Below are 17,330 nucleotides of genomic sequence, written 5' to 3' on the forward strand. Positions count from 1 at the left end.
GTATATAGTATCCAGAATCCGTTTTCACGATACAACGATTAAAGGCGGCATACGCCTCGTTACTATCCATAAATCGTGCCGAGAATGAAAATTAAAATTTATATTAAAAAGGAAAGGGTTACAAGTATATATCTATGAAACATACATATAGTACATATGTACGTATAGTATACATAGCTTAGTAGATGTAATTTCCACATCTAATCTTACGGTACAACTAAATCTAATATTTCTACCATACAAATATATCAGATTATTCATACGGAAACAAAGGATATTAGTGAATTATTAGTGAATTATTAGTGAATAATTATATGTTACAGGCTTGCATGTATGTTTTTGTAAGTTGTTTGACAACTTTTGTAATTTTACAAATACACATCAAATACAGTAGACAGAGCTAACTTATCTGCAACTTATAAAATTTCAATTCGTGTTTTATTACCAAATTTATTACTGTTATGCTATTATAAAAGAATTTGGTATTAATTAATAGCATTAGTTTAATTCCATAACACTGTTTAACAAATTTTAACTTTTTTCCGATGATGCAACCTTCAGTAGATGGATCTTGTAAACTTTTGAGCTAAACACGAATCTGCAAACTGTTTCTTTCCCAGAAGCCACAGTTATTGAAAAAATCAGGTTTGAAAAAAATTGCAAATTTTCAACTTTGAAGATGTTTTGTGCTTTTTACAGTAACAAATATCGAGTTGCGGTTGAGACGACAAAATACTGTGGACTCTCCCGAATAAAAGGATATGTACCGTTACTGCATTCTAAATATTTAAATATTTTTAAACGATGATCAAGGTGAAAAAGACACCTAAAACGGACCACTTTTTGCTTACATTTTCCGATTTATTTAAAAAACTAAAGGACTAAAGGAAATTCTAACATTATTACGCGATAGAGCAGACATTTTTGCTAAGGAAAGCATAAAGAAAAACTAGAAAGTCACCTTTTAATTCCAATGAAAAAACGAAGAAGTTTGGCAAAACACGTGGCTACGGCAATGGCACTCAATGCCGGCGGCTAACGACCGCGCGCATTTAACGGTTCCGGTATGCCGAACGGTAGGCAAAGCATCCGTCAACATTGAGTACCACTGTCGCCGCCCTGTATTCTGTCGAATATGATATTACGTTTCGCTTTTGCATTTAAATCAAAAGGTGATTTTCTAGCTTTTCTTAATGCTTTTCTTAATGCTTTCCTTAACATAAATCTGTTCTATCGCGTACTAATATTAGATTTTCTTCTAGACCTGTAGCTTTTGGAATGAATTGGAAAATGTAAATAAAGAAACAGTGCATTTAAACATCTATAAATGTTTATAATGCAATAACAGTACATATCATTTTATTCAGGAGAGGTCACAGAATTTTTTCGTTTCAATCGCAACTAGATAATGTTACTGTAAAAGCACGCAACATCTCCAAAGTAAAAAATATGCAATTCTTCTTAAAATTGATTTTTTCGAAAACTGCAGGGTTTAGGAAAAACCGGTTTGCAGATTCGTGTTTAGCTCGCAAATGTCTACAGAAATCACCTACTAAAGATTGGAAAATTAGAAATTAGATACATGTTGAACGATGTAATGAACCGTGTTCTGAAATCGAAATCTCAATGATAATCTTATTATTTATTGTTATAAGTGAATTTTGATCAAATGTTCAAATAAATAGTTCGGTATTGCTTTCTGTCCTTCGACTATAATTTTTGAACGATTCAAATTTATCGAAATCTAATATGAAGATTTGCTAGGTTTAAAATTTGTTAAATCTTTTCTCTTTTCATTGTCACACTTTTTAATTAAGTATGATGACTTGTAATAACTTTTGAAGCCATAGCTGCGCAAATACATACAAACTGGGGAAGCGATAGTTTCATGAACGTTACTGATCTCGTCCAAATGCTTACTTTACTGCATACATATTGTTATTACTAACGTTTGCGAACCTCTTGCAGAGAGCGAAGGATTCGCGGCTTTATCGTTAAAGTGTTTACCAAGAACTGTTCCCCGAACCGTTCCGACTAAAACTGCAGTCATCGAGATCTCAACTATAGCACCTTCGTAACTTGGCAAACTTCCACGACGAACGAATATCAACGAACAGTCATAGGGTCGATTTAAAAATAGGATGGTGGTCCTTAAAGCCCACGTTACTTAAATACAGGTTTTCACACAAGAAATCACGCTTCGGGAAAAACATGTTTAGTGTTAAGAACGCTTTTTATAACACACCGTATTTGTTGAAGGTTGAAAGACGAATAAACTTTAAAGAGTAGGTTTTCCTATCTATATCGGTTTTCGTTTCAGAATTATAATAATACACTCTGTATACAAATGTTATATACAAATGCCATACGTTAGTTTCTAAAAATTAATTTTATCATATCTTAATATGGCGCATCCACATGTACCTGCTTATAATCGTGATAATAAAATTAAAGTTTAGTTTTCTAATTAAATTACACGCTATCGAAGATAAGTAAGAGTTCGAATACTTTTGAGCGATTGTTGAATAATAAAGCGATATTTAATTTTAAATAATATAGTTCTCTTTGTTATATGTATATATACGTGTAAAAAGTATCAGGATATATAAAATAATCACGTGTAATATCCAAAGCTTTTAAGAAAGTATTATTCCTAATATGTTTGTACCTAAATACGAAAAGCGAAAAAATTGTCAAATGATTTTCAATGAAAGTAGTATTGCAAAGCAGAAAACGAATGGAATGCCTGAAACCTTACGGCTAAGGGCGACTAGGGTAAAACGAACCATATGGTCGGTCAAATATAGCAAACTCAAAATTCGCCAGCACGAGTATAAACGGGTGCTGTATATTCAAATTATGGAGTGACCCTTCTCGAAAACTTGACGAAGGGGAAAGGAGGAATTACCACGTACAAACCAGTGGGCTTGCTTCTCTAAAAATCAATAGCGCTGCTTCAACCTGGTATACGCTGATTAGTAAAGCTAGCAAAATTCGCTCCAAAAATATTAATTTCCCATTAACTTTTTACTGAATAAATATTACTCCAAGTATCGCTTTTAAATTTTGAGAAAAAGATATCACGAAAGACGCGAAAGATACGGATAATACGTAACGCTACTGCTCCAAAAGTATCCTATTGTAGTATCGTAACTACTTTAATTAGTTTATTAATGATAAGTAGATTGAACAGGTGTTAATTGAACAGAGAATAATGTTAAACACGAACGAATCGTAGTAAACGTATAATAATTAACACAACTGAATAATTAATCAACGACTCTCATCAACGCAATCCGCACTCTCTGACATCTCAACTCATACTGCTGTTAATTCGTTTATTGTCCCCTAGCAACCCCTTGTCTTTTGTCTTAGCCTTACTACATACACGCTCAGCAACCGCTTGTTTATAATCCGCACAACACCTCCCATACCCCTCATCCATGATACTACACTATTATTTCTAACGATGCGATACAATTACGTTCGAATGTTTGAAAAGTAATTTGCAACGACAAAATTGATATTTGTAGATGCCAAGCTCTATGAAACAGTTTTGTTATTTGAAAAGCTTTTCGTCTTCGAGTTACTTAATTTCTACACTATGAGGCAGATAAGTACACTCACAGCAAATAACGATATAAAAAGGTGACAAATGTTGATTTCCCATTAAATTATATATGTACACATTTTAGTGATATTCACATACTGTTATTAAAATTTCGAATTCAAATACTTATGTATGCATAACCTATTCCAGAGAAAACAATGGGATCGACACTCTATTATTGAATTATTAATTGAACCTCTTGTTTTACGAATCCCTTTGATAGTAACTGAAGTAAGAACAGGCTCTAACGCCATATCGGCTAAAAGATACTTTAACATTATCACAATTTGTATTTGATAATGCCCAATTCGAAGAATTCGAGTCAAAGTTAGTGTTTAAACAAAATTTCTCACAAATATAGTTTATCTGTATCCATCATATATCGAGCTGAAATTCTAATCCATACCATGAATTTTCTCGATATTGTCTATATTATAAATTATAAGTCAACGGATTGAGTTTAGATAAGTTTTCAAATAAATATTTATGTTATATTTTATATTTTATACTTTCTACCATGCCAAGTATGGTAGGTAAAGTGGATTTTACAGTAGCTTTGAATACAATGAAACAAGCTTTACAAGAAATGAGAATTGTAGAATATAGGAAGTAGAAATGGATTTCCATGGACAAAAGCAAACTACACGATTGTAAATATATAAAAAAAAGACGCGCAACGATTCGCATATGGAAACCTATAAAAGCGTGCACTTTTTTATCTGGCCAGAACAGAAACGCGTCGCATACGATATCCTGCACGCTGCGCTGGCAAGCTGCCGACAGGTTTGTATCGAAGATTATGCCAAGAAGGACAGTTTTCTTGCGGTTGGTAAGAGTCTGACTCCATACTCGTATCTCTTCTTCATCTTCTGCCAGTTTTGCCCCTTCGGTATCGTCTCTTCCTTCCTTTCTCGAGTTTCTGTCTCACTCGACTACTTCGGTGTGACTAAGAGATTATCGATTCGTTTAGGGAGGTCAATTTTCCAACCTTCTTCTACGAAGCAGCTAATTTCCGATTCATTATTACCAACTAAAAAATAAATTTGAAACAGAGTAGTGAGAAATTGTTAGATTCAAGCAATGACTATGCCTACGAGTTTCTCGCTACATCTTAGAAAGTGTATAATTTATGTATACCATCAACGTATCTAAGCGTACATCTAAACATGTCAAGAAGCACGAATGCGAAGTAGAAGCGGGAGACCAGAGATCGACAGTCCGGAGGAAACGAGGATGTCGATCTGTGAAACCGGTCGGGTCGGTTGTGTGGTCCAACTACGTATAATACGACTTATACAACGCAATGTTCAAACAATCTACTGTGCAGAGATGAGAAGATGACTAAGTAAAGAAGTGCGGATTTAATTCGTTATTTCTGATAGATTCAACACAGACATAAGGATAAGCACGCGTAATGTTCAAAATGGTAAAAAAAAGTGTCATATATACAAGTAACAGCATATAGTGGTATAGCGGTATAGCGGTATAGCGATATAGCAATATAACGATATAGCGATATAGCGATATAGCGATATAGCGATATAGCGATATAACGATATAGCGATATAGCAACGCATGATTACTTCTATTGCGTCCGTTTCTGGCTATCAAAACATGTATCGTCATTTTGACTAATTTTGTAATATCGGATACTTTTACAACTACGAACGTCTCCTTATATTCTATTCTTCCTCCTTTCTTATAACTTTGCACAGTAACACTCTTATTATTTACCTACTTTGTTTACATTATTCGCTATTTATAAAAATTGCTCACATTAGCAATAAAATCAATAGGAGCTTCTGAAATTGATCATAAATATTTAATATTTACGTACCTACACATCGAAATTAGTACGTATAATGGTTCTAGTATTAAGTATATTGGAAATTGTAATACATGTTGCATGTAGTACATGCACATTATGTATTATGTATTATGTTTATTACAAACTCATTGCAATAAACATTTAAAGCCAGCTAGTATTCGATAGATTATAAATTGTATTCTATAATGCTTCAACGAATAAAAATTACAATCCATAGCTTCGCTTAAACGTTCTAGAAGAAATTATTCAAAAGACAATATGTACTAATAAAAGTGTAAGAGTTCCACTATATGTTTCATTAATTATCAATCGTATTATACAAACATTCTTAATCTAATGTTTAATTAGTATTTTATGCTCTCTACAGTTTCCATTCGATGTACATAATATCTAACTAAACAAAGATTTTGTTCAATCTGATTTTCATTCTATATATATTTCAGTTAAAAAGTTAAAAAGTATTAAATTAAGCAAAAATTACGAGAATATTACACGTAATTTGTAGTTGAAAATATGTATCGATTTCATTAACATCGTATGTACAATGTAAATATGTACACCGTAGATATGTACAATGTAAATATGTACATATATTTAGCTGCATAAGTAGTTATCGAGGTTGAGATCAATTTTTCTACCTACGATAAAGGAGTGGAAGGAAGTTATGAAAATACGACACGCGAGAGTCCGAATCCTACAAGTGGATGAAAAATCGAATATAGCACATGTGTATTGTGTAGTGTATGTATCAAGACGAAAGGAGGCGTGAAGGCTTGGCGATTTACTAACATCAGGGCCATCTAACTGTTTTGTAGATGCATCCTACTTTTCTTTCGGCGCGCGCGAGGTGCTCAACTCAAACCACGGATTGGTTAGCCATTTGATTTGGAAATAAACAGAAATCGGAGACGAAAAACATAGATGGTTTTACTTTCGAAACCTGTCTCTCGCCCGGATTTATCTTTTGGCAGATTTTTACCTTGTTTTTCGAACAGAATGATAACTTGCACAAACACTTATATCGTTAAAACTGCAAAGTAGAAACTGGTTTTCGGTTAAATCTACAGAGCTACTCATTTCACAACGATTATGCAAAAATATGAAGCTTCACATTTTTAGTCGATATTTTTAGTTAATAAAACAACGTCGATCCGAAAACAAAAAGAATAACACTCGATAATTCGACTCAAAATACGATAAACGAACCCTCCATAAAAACGTGTAATCCTATTCTATATTTTCATGTTGATAAATTTTCTTCGTGTTACTTTGCGTGCCACAGAATCAATTGTTCGTTGTTCCTACTATTATCCTGACATGGCAAACAATGAAATAGGTGTGGAACAAGTTAAATAGAGGATGAAAAGAGCGGAAGGCTAACAGTAAGAGAGAATGAGATGTCGAACTCTTAAGCTCAAGCGGTCGCAGTCGTGCGATTGAAAATAAAGTCCGAGACGCGCGCACGCGCGGCCGTGCATATGTATGGACGTGAACGCGAACGCAAACGCGAACGCGAACGCGAACGCGAACGCGAACGAGAACGCGAACGTGAGTGCAGTGGTCGAAGTCGAAGAAGCCCATCAGGGCCGGTTAACTTAACTGTTAGGTGGAACCTCCCTCCACTCGAAGAAAACTCTTCGTTCTACTTTTTTTTCTTTCCCTCCTTTCTGATCCTTGCGGTAGATCGGAAGCGGTGCTCAGCCTCCGCCAAATATATCTTACTGCCACTAAAATTCGAAGATTCTCTTCTTATACTTATACACAGGTTTATAATTTAAACGATAGAAGGTAGAAGAAGCGAAAAGAACAAAGCGACAAAGTACGTAATCAGAAACAGCTCAAAGCATTGACCGAGATTAACGAGCAGCGTCTCCTGTATTCGGAAAACAGAAACTCGAGCGAATGACGCTTATGTAAAAAGTAAAAGCTTATTGTTTCGTCTCTGTTGAACAATATTTACGTGTGACATGATGGTCGTGTAATGAAATTTTTATTTCGATCACGGAAGATATGTATGGTACTCGTCGAGAAGGCGTTTCTTGTAACGTTAATACGATTCTTTTTCTTAGTTCTTCATTTATTCACATTATTGAAATATTATTTTATTCTGTTGATAGCGCTTCGCTACTGTAGCCTACAGATGATACTGTATCACGTTGCTTCGCGAGAATAATTACATATACAATTTATCGATTAAATATTACATATGTATAATATTATATACAGCAACATATAATTAAACGAATTAGTTAATTCTGTTGTTTATCAGTAATCCTTACGAATGTAACTACATATAACTTTACTTTTACCTTTCGTTTTTATTTTATTACGATTGGAAAATCATTTGCAGTGTATTTTGTTTTCAATTGGAAAATTGCGCTTAAAGGTAAATTCAACAGAGATGAAAAATAATGGAGATGATAAAAATATCACAGCTCCGTTTTTAAAAGTTATTTTTACATCGGCTGTCGGAAATTTATAAAGAAAACCAAAATGTATTCGGGCTACGAACGTCTTATCAAATGTGTCTTGTACATTCTTCCTTTGACAATGAGTGAAAAATTGAACGAGAATGCATATTATGTATGTAGTACGTATATTGGGGCCGAATAGTATTACGTATACATAAAGTATAAACATGACCAAAGATTAACACCATGAGAATGCAATTATATTCTCAGAATATGAATATTCATCGTAAATTATAACAATACGACGCGCGTATAATCTGTATGGATTATTTGCACGGAATTGACATAAAAAACAAGAGAAGTAGATCCGTATTAACAAAAATTCAAGGACTACAATTCTAAAACAAAATTTTGCATATATATAATTCAGTGTTTGATTAAGAGCTGATTAAGAGCTGATGAAGAACCATTATTGCAAACGCGTGTATGTTAATTATACATTGTGTGATGGTGACAATACCTAGTTTATGACTCGTCACTATTATTATTTTCGCCTGCTATTCGAAAAATAAAAAAGCAAACTTTATTGTATATTGAAATTTGGAATGAACTTTTATTCATATTTATTTATGTGATCTATTAATCAAATAATTTTCACGTGTAATTTTGTGATACATAACATACCTTTTTCTTTTAAGAAGACATGTTTAAAAATGGACCACCAATTTGTAATCAGAATAGTGATAGAAAAACAGTACCAAAAGTAAACAGCAAAATAGAATCAAGGAAATTTTAGTATTTCGACGTGGCACTGATCACGTAGGACGTAGGACATTACTAGATCGTTACACTGTAGTAAACACCAACAATAATAATTATCATCTACAATTCATATACAGGGTAGTTGGTAACTGGTGGTACAGTGGTCGAAAATATAGAACAAAAATTTTTCGTTTGAGGCTTTGTTTTCGAGAAAATCGACTTTGAATTTTCGCTCGGTACACGTGCACTTTATCGCGTCTCGTTATAATGGATCTCATTGTAGATCGTTGTCTCGATAGAAAAATTAAAAAAAAAAAATTAAAAAAATGTTTATTCTCGACTTCTTTTTTCGCGTAGAATCACCCCCTTTCCGCTTATACCACCAGTTACCAACCACTCTGTATCGGAATAAAATAAAATAAGATTCAGGGAAGAATATTTCAACGAATTCGTTTAAAGTGTTAATTTGTTCGAAGGAAACGAATCAAATAAGTAAAATGTATTGAAATTATTTAAAACTGAGATTACAAGATGACCAATAACAAAACAGAAAACAAAACAGTTTTCCAATTTCTGCGTCTGTAGGGAAGGAAGTTTGTGGGAGAGCGTCGGTATTAATGAACAGAAACCTCCCGTTCGAGCGTTCCCGAGGGAGACTAGGTTAATGGTTATGGTTAATGTTAATACATTGCACAGAGTAGGTCTCATCTCGAGACTTTCTCTCGAGCCGAACCGCCACGCTGCTGTATATTTACTTAAATCAAAATAATGTCGAATAAATTGCCCGGAGCTGTCTACTGCTCTTGGAAAGTTGTTCGTTTTGATTCGTTTCGTTTCTCCATTGCAACCTGCGATAGAAACAATATTGGCAACCATTTTGATGCTCGATCCGAGTTCGAAACTACGAACCTCGATAATTACGATCTCTTGTAGTTTCAATCGTTGTTACGTCGCGTGAGACAAATCGCACGCCATCCCTCGTCTGGCCGCCAAAGGCCTTACGCATCGTATTGTCGGTTTTTGGATGGTCCTTAGAACAGTCCTTAGGTTTATTGTGCGCTCTTACAAATTATGGAGAAAGCGGGTAGTGACCTAACGGTAAAAGCGGGTTTTCGCGTGAACAATATTGGTAGAAGGCTTCATCCACCTATTCTCATTCCTTAACGTTGGTCATAACCAATGGGCATCGCGGATCGTTACCCTCACTTTCCTAATGAAAAGTGTGACCAACGAATCCGCTTTCTTCATACAACACACCGACCCCGAGCTTTCCTCCGTAATAACACGAGAACGAACTTCACTTGTTCTTTGCACTTGAGCTACAACTACAGAACAGTCGCCACATCTCTAGACTTGTTCCACAGTAACAGTCAGTAACAAATGGAGTAACAAACCGAGTAACAGATCGAGTAACAATCGAGTAACAGTCTGAGTGAGTAAAAAGTCAGTCATCACAGTCGCCAAATCGAAGACAGTCAATCGGCAGAAGTCACATCATCACCAACACGAAAAGAGTCTCAGGCCGTATTTACTCGTAGTTTGGCAGTCAACATACACACAATTGTATCCAATATTGAAGTTATTTAATTGTTGGAAATATATATATCATAACCTGTTAAAATCAGCGTTATACTCACTCAGCCACCCCTATTATCCTAATCGAAATAGGGGATCGATCTATTTGTGGCGTCAATTATTCGAATCGTAACGGGAATTTACGACTCCCGTTGACGCGCTTCTTCGAGATCGCGTCTCTCCGCGAACGATCGAAACAGTCGTCTTCGTTACTTTTCCGCAGTCTTGGAATCGTCAACTTGGCAAGTTCAGTTAATGATTTCGACGAAGAGATTTCGAACTCGCAGGCGTAATACCTACATTTTACAATAGAGAAATACGGTACAGCCTCGTTTCGACTAGTCAAGTACCTAATTCGAATAACTTGACTTGTGTTCGTATAAATTAAGTAGTAATGTAAATTATAGTCAAGAATTATAGATGAACTTATTACTCGATTTAACAATACAAATGGATGTGATTTACGAATGAAAAACAAGAATCTCCAAAACAGGAAACGAAGTTGCCGCAGCATTACTTCAATTATATCAGCTATTTAGTTATTTCTTTCCAAGAGAATAATTTTTTACAAGATTCGCACTTAAAATTTAAAAGTTATCGGACAACTTATTACGTACATACATACGTAAAAGTAAAATGTAGAGAGAGAGAGAGAGAGAGAGAAGCTACTCGATAGAAAATCACTTGTCACGTAAAAAACTTCGAACGCGAATAACGCCATCAACAAGATAAAAGTGAAAAACGAAGCATAAAATAATGATTCTCGTTGTTTCGATAAACTTTTTACTGAAACTTATCGTATCAGAAGCCTAGACTAAAGTCAGCCTAGCTAGAAGAAAAGAAAAGAAAAATATTTCAATTTCAGTATTTCCTTAGATTAGAAATAGAGTAAACATAAAGAGAATAATCTCACATCGATTTACGTTTTATGATAAATATACATTTACCACGTGACTATTGCCAAACATGTAACTTTCCCTGTGCGGAGAAATACGTTGGAAAGATTTGAGTAAAATACGAAACAACGCAACGTATCGTGTGCAATTAAAGACGCTATACTAAAAGCACAAAAAAAGAGAAAGGAGAAAAGAGAAAAAGAGGAAAACGAAAAGAAAGGATACAGAACAACCTTACAGACTTCTAGAACTGACCCAAATCGACAGCCAGTTTCAAAGAATTTCCAGCAAACTTTCTCGTAAACTCGTAAAATTATAACGATTCATTGACGTCACCAGAGAATTTCGTTTGTTTTTATCTTCAGAAGCAGAATAAGAACATGCTACAAACGGATTTATTTAGCTTACAGTCGCTTTGTCGCGTGTAAACAATCTATATATATATATATATAATATGTACAATAATATATATGTGCAAGTATGTATGTATTTTATACACAATATACAGAGTGTACAACACATCTGGTACAAACCATAACATCAAATTAAAGTTAAAGCGGTAGAAGATAAACAAAATTTCGTTAGGAAAAAGTAAAGGATGCATCTCAAATCTTCAAAATGGAGGCTTTTTAAAGATTTCAAACGCAACTGTGTTTTTTAAGTGCAAACCCTACGTATTTATAATTTCAATTGAACACTTATAATTTACAATTTATAAAATCACGCTTCAAATATTCCGCCTCCTTGGCCGGCACTTTATTTAACTCTTGAACCATTGTACAACATCTTGGTAAAGTCCAACCGTTTTCGATGCGATTCTATTAAGCTGCGTTTTCATCGAATTTTGGGTTTACGGTAGTATACTGATCATAATTATTCGGATACTGATTGTCCAAAGATGGACTTCTAAGTTGTCGATTATTGGAATGCGTAATCAAAAATTCTTCGATTCTTCAGACATGGAAATACTGTTAAAATGTGGTTAAAATAATTGAGCAGATATTACTTGTTATCGATTTCTGAGATCAAATCGACTTTTTTCTGCCGCGTGCGATATTCTTGTCCCTTTTTTGGGGGAGTCATTACAATTTCGTCGGTGGTTTACCAAGCGAAGGGACGTTTGTTCCAGTCAAAATACAACTTATTCGAGAAACCATTGCCTCAGAGAGACAAAGACAGAGACAGAGAATATTTGGAAGATAGGAAACGGTACTTGAAAAATACCTTTCCAGCACGACCGGACGAAGAGGGAAAATCAATTTCTGTTCTCGTAAAATTTCCTGGAACGTATCCGATTAAAGGAAGGTCACAGAGAATCGGTAGATTTTTCTTAAAGAAAACGCGTGAATAAAAAGTCGAATCTCTGCAGGTCTCCAAACAGAAACATCCGAGGAAACTAAGTCCCGGTATCAGGATGGATAACGGTGACAATAAGCGGCCTTTGTCTGAACATTTCGCAGTCTCACTCCGAGATCTACTCTACCATTTATTAATCTGCCCTACTCAAATCAAACATGTATAAAGTTTCATGTAACGATCAACGGTTACTAGAAGAAACGATTATTGTTTCAACCTTGACTTGGTTTCGTCATTCGAAATCAACTTCAATGTATACATATGTATAACAAAGGTATAACGATCCCTCAATTAATATCGCACATGCGTACGTGTATTTAATTTCCCTGTCGCATTTCTTTTTGATGGTGGTAATAAGCATTCCATTATTTGTCACAAATAACTACTACTACGTTTACCTACATATCCACGTCACTCCTTACTGTTTTCCGATATTCAAGAAGAAGAAGAATTTCATTAACTACGAGTAATATAGATATACACCAGCCATCGCTGTTTGTGTTTTATACTGTTTGGTCAAATGTAATTGTACGTCTTTGAAAACAGGTTCTATCCAAAAAAATTTGCAGAAAATCTCGCAGTGAAATATTTGTTTTTGCGGATCAACATAAAACGTCATTGTAAAAATAGATCGAGAATTATGCGGTTGTGATCTCAAAAACGGAAACGAATTGGAGAAATTTTAGCTTTGTGTAAATGCATTTTTCTCGGATATACAATATATGTATGTACATATAATATATAGAAAAGCACTTGGCACAAGATTTCAAATTATCCTTTTTCGTGCAGATTAGTTAACAAGAAATTCAATCAAACCGAGAGTAGTAATGTACGACGTTACGTGACATGGTAGTCGTTAATGACGAATAACATCGCGCAAGATGATAAAGTATAAAGCAGAAAGAAAGGAATCTGGATAAAAGAAAATATTCATTTATCGCCTATTACAATGATCGAAAAACTGTATACTCGAATATTTAAAGTTAGAAAATAGACAAATATTATCTAACGATCGTTTCAACAATTCGATCGCGCAAGTCTTCAAGATTGACTAAAGCTGAAATGAGTTATCGCGTCGTTCGAACGAATTGATTTTTATTATTAATAATTCGCCATTTACACCCCACGTAAGCCCATGACCTATTACGAACCCTTCTTGTCTCTTATTTGCGTCACCTGTCTATTTTATTGTGTGTAACCTACGTTACTGCAAAATCGATCCACAGTCAGTTTATTCTTGTACGAATAAAGCGACATCTTCTCTGCCCGAAACTAATTATAAGAAGGAACCTGCTACTCGTAATTCGTTACTTGAATTTTGGCCGCGTCCAGCTGATATCATATAACTTTATATCATCGGTATTTGCGTCTATATAACATTGTGTCATGGAATTTCTCCTAGAATGCATCGAAAGAATAATTTCTATTTTATTTGATAAATAAATCAATTTTATTTACTCGTACAAGCATATTTATCCTTAATACTGGACATAACTACCATATCATTGTATTTTATACAATATGATGATACTCAAACGTGATTAGTGATTAGTGATTTTCAAAGGAATCAAACAAGCAAAAATTCCAAAGCTATAAAATAGAAGATAGAGCAATCGCAAGTGCAATTGAGAAAATAGAATTTTGCTCAAGCATTATATAAAGGCAGAGGATATTATATTATGTATGTATAAAGAATAGAGAGAACATGGATTTCATTGACGCTCGGTGTACGGTCTCGCGTTTCTCACGATCTTATTCTTTAGTAACTGTTGTAAGTTGTAATTTGTAACAATTCCGGCATAGCATTGCGAAAGGAGATCCAAGTTGGTTCCTTTCGACGAGGAAAAGGCGACATTGAATGTTGCCGATGTGGTCGATTGTTAGAGTTGGAAACAACATATACAAAGAATAACAATAAAAGGGTCGACGGGGATTATTTAACTAACGGTAACGGTATGTATGGATCGCCATCGCCATCACCATCGCTCGTTCGACGCGATGGTCGAGCTCACCCGACTGGTCTAATTGTCGTGAAAATGTTTACAGGAAATCACGCGATAAAATCTTTCGCTTCACGCTATGTCGCATAGAGTTACTATATGAGTTTCAGATTCTCTATTCCGATCAATTACGACGTTGTGTTGCAACGAAATATAATTTAACGATGCTCAGTTGAAATAGAAGAATTACGTTATACGATATACTACATTGACTCATTAAGATAATGCAACACCTAACACAGAAAGCTTTCATTGATTTATCATAATTACATTGGTAACATTTGAAATTAATGCAAGGATATATACGAAATGTACACACGGTTCTAAGTTTAAATTATGACTAATAAATATCACTCATTTTTTCATACAACTATTTACTACCCTCTTTCCCAATGTTAAAATCGTGCAAGTTTCTTTCAAGCAAACGGATATTATTGAAAAAGAGATTACTTGCAAACGCAAGCAAATATTAACTTTTAGCATAATTTAGCGAAATTATAACGAAAGATAGGTCAAATTATCTCTATAATCTATAACATTAGAAGAAATAGCTAAAGAAGTATTGAATGTAATCAAAACGCTCTGATAATCAAAGTACTTGTAATAATAATGAAGTGATTTTGAAGCGATAAGCAGAAGAAAAATCTTACTTCCGTCGATGCTATCGGAAGTCAGAACACACCTGTCGAATCGTAGTGTTTTTTCGAGTCTGTCCAAGTGGAAACAGCAGAAATGCTAAAGGAAAAGGACCAACTACGACAGACGGAAAAATATCAATTTCCTGATTTATGTCGTTGCGTCATCGTATCGGTTCCTCGCAACGTTTGCATTCCCAATTACCTGTGTTCCTCCCTTCTTTCCTTTCTCTTCTCCCTCACTCCACTATATATAATACATACATACACAGCTTATTCATCCAATGATTCAACTGCTAATCACCTGCATAACCTACCAAGAATTGAATTAATTCCGAAAGATAACTTGACACGAGTTTCTATCCTCTAACATCTCTTCTCGATCTCAAAATAAAATATCCTGCATATACATAAGTATGTATGTATTGATTAATGGGGAAGAGGTTATATTTGGAATATTTGACATTTCCATTTTCCACATACATTTGGAGGCAAAGCAAACTTTCTTCTCACTTTTTCAAATGCATATATATATAAATTTTTATTTTATATTTTCGACTTCTTTTTTCGCGTAGAATCACCCCCTTTCCGCTTGTACCACCAGTTACCAAACACCTTGTACATACATACATACATTTATTTATACATACATATATATACATATATGCATACATACATATATGCTGACTTATAACAGATGTAAATATGTACATACGAGTATAATAGCATTGTATCCATCTTTTAGCAGACTATTATTGGGTCATTTGAATTCAAATAATCTTGTATCTGCTATAATTTCCAAACGACATTTTTTCATCCTTGTTATTCCCTCGAAATGTTTCCTTTTGATAAAATCAGTCAACAGTGTAGCACTGTAGCGTGCAATTTTAAGTCGTTCTCTTGTATCTACGTAAAGTTAAATATCTTTTTTGCAAACATTTCACCATTTTCCTTATAATAGCCGTGATATATGTATAAAATCGTGATTGATAGTTGTTCCGTTCGCTCCTTTATACACACATATGAAACAAGAAAGTGAGCATATTGACTTGCGAGTGACATTAGATACGAGTCTCTGAAATTTTATCTGCATAAATAAGGTATGACTTATGAAAGTTATGACAAAAACTTATCTTGAAAACTGACACATAATACATTGGCTTCTTTGAAACCAACACACGTATGTTAAACATGGAGAATATAGAAAATACAGAATATAGTAAATTGTGAGTTTCCAAGTTTTCATTTTGCAAATAGTGTCATTTTCTACTCTATTTTTAACATTATTTACACACTACTTTAAATTCTTACGATTAGTTGAATAAACAAATCTTAACTGAACACTGGTTTCATATAAAAAAGATAAAGGTATTAGTTCAGATATCGGTATCAGGTAATTTTTAAAGCACAGTAAAACAGAAAAATAATTTCTCCACGATGCATTGTCTTGAGGCACAGAAAGAGAGAAATAATCGAAAATCACAGTAACGATTATGGTTGGAATTGGAAAGAAGAAGAAAACAAAAACGGTTTAACAAGTTTTATTTCCGAGGGATCTGTGAGAGAGCAGTGTCTTTGATCGTGCCACGAACAAAGGAAAGGACCTGAGATCTGGCAACAAGGGAAACCTTTCGAAAAAGACCATAGTAGCGATGATGGCAGTAGCGCCGAGCGGAACGGCAGCGGTGGCCAAGCACGGTGCCTCCACCCTCCAAAAAACATCTGTCGGGTTGGAGTCGAACACACAGGCACACAGGACACGCCCGCATGAGCACTCGTTCGAACTTTCTCTACCAGCACCGGCTGTGCCCTGTGCTCCACGAAAAATACCATCGTTTCCTAAATACTAATCACCGAAAAACCTATAGCATCTAGAAAATACAAGTAAACTGGATACGTAATTTTTGTGAATCTCCTACGGCAGAATCTTGCAAAATTACAGGTTCTCTGAAACGACGTGTGATTTCTGTACCGTTATATACAATGATACACACATCTGGGTACTTCGATATTTCATAGATAAATGATACGAGATCCTGATTCATTTTCTTTTCTCTTTTCTTAGCAAACTAAATGAATCAGCTGCGGATATTTAGAACTTCAGATTTTTGTAAATAAGATTACAGAAATACAACTTAAATATGGATTCGTTTCATGTACTGAATATTATTATAAGTGGTACATGTCAGATATTTTATGTACTCTTACATATTATATGTATTTTTGTACATACATTCGAACATCTTTAAATTTCCCA

General features: G+C 34.5%; 1 protein-coding gene across 1 annotated transcript in view; it reads right to left on the bottom strand.

The window, feature by feature from the left end:
- Positions 1-17,330, bottom strand: part of Ipk1 (Inositol phosphate kinase 1) — a 78,534-nt gene that overhangs the window by 45,393 nt on the left and 15,811 nt on the right. The window lies entirely within an intron of this gene.

The sequence above is a fragment of the Bombus vancouverensis genome, chromosome 6, assembly GCF_051014615.1.
Source record: "Bombus vancouverensis nearcticus chromosome 6, iyBomVanc1_principal, whole genome shotgun sequence".
Classification (NCBI taxonomy): Eukaryota; Metazoa; Arthropoda; class Insecta; order Hymenoptera; family Apidae; genus Bombus; species Bombus vancouverensis.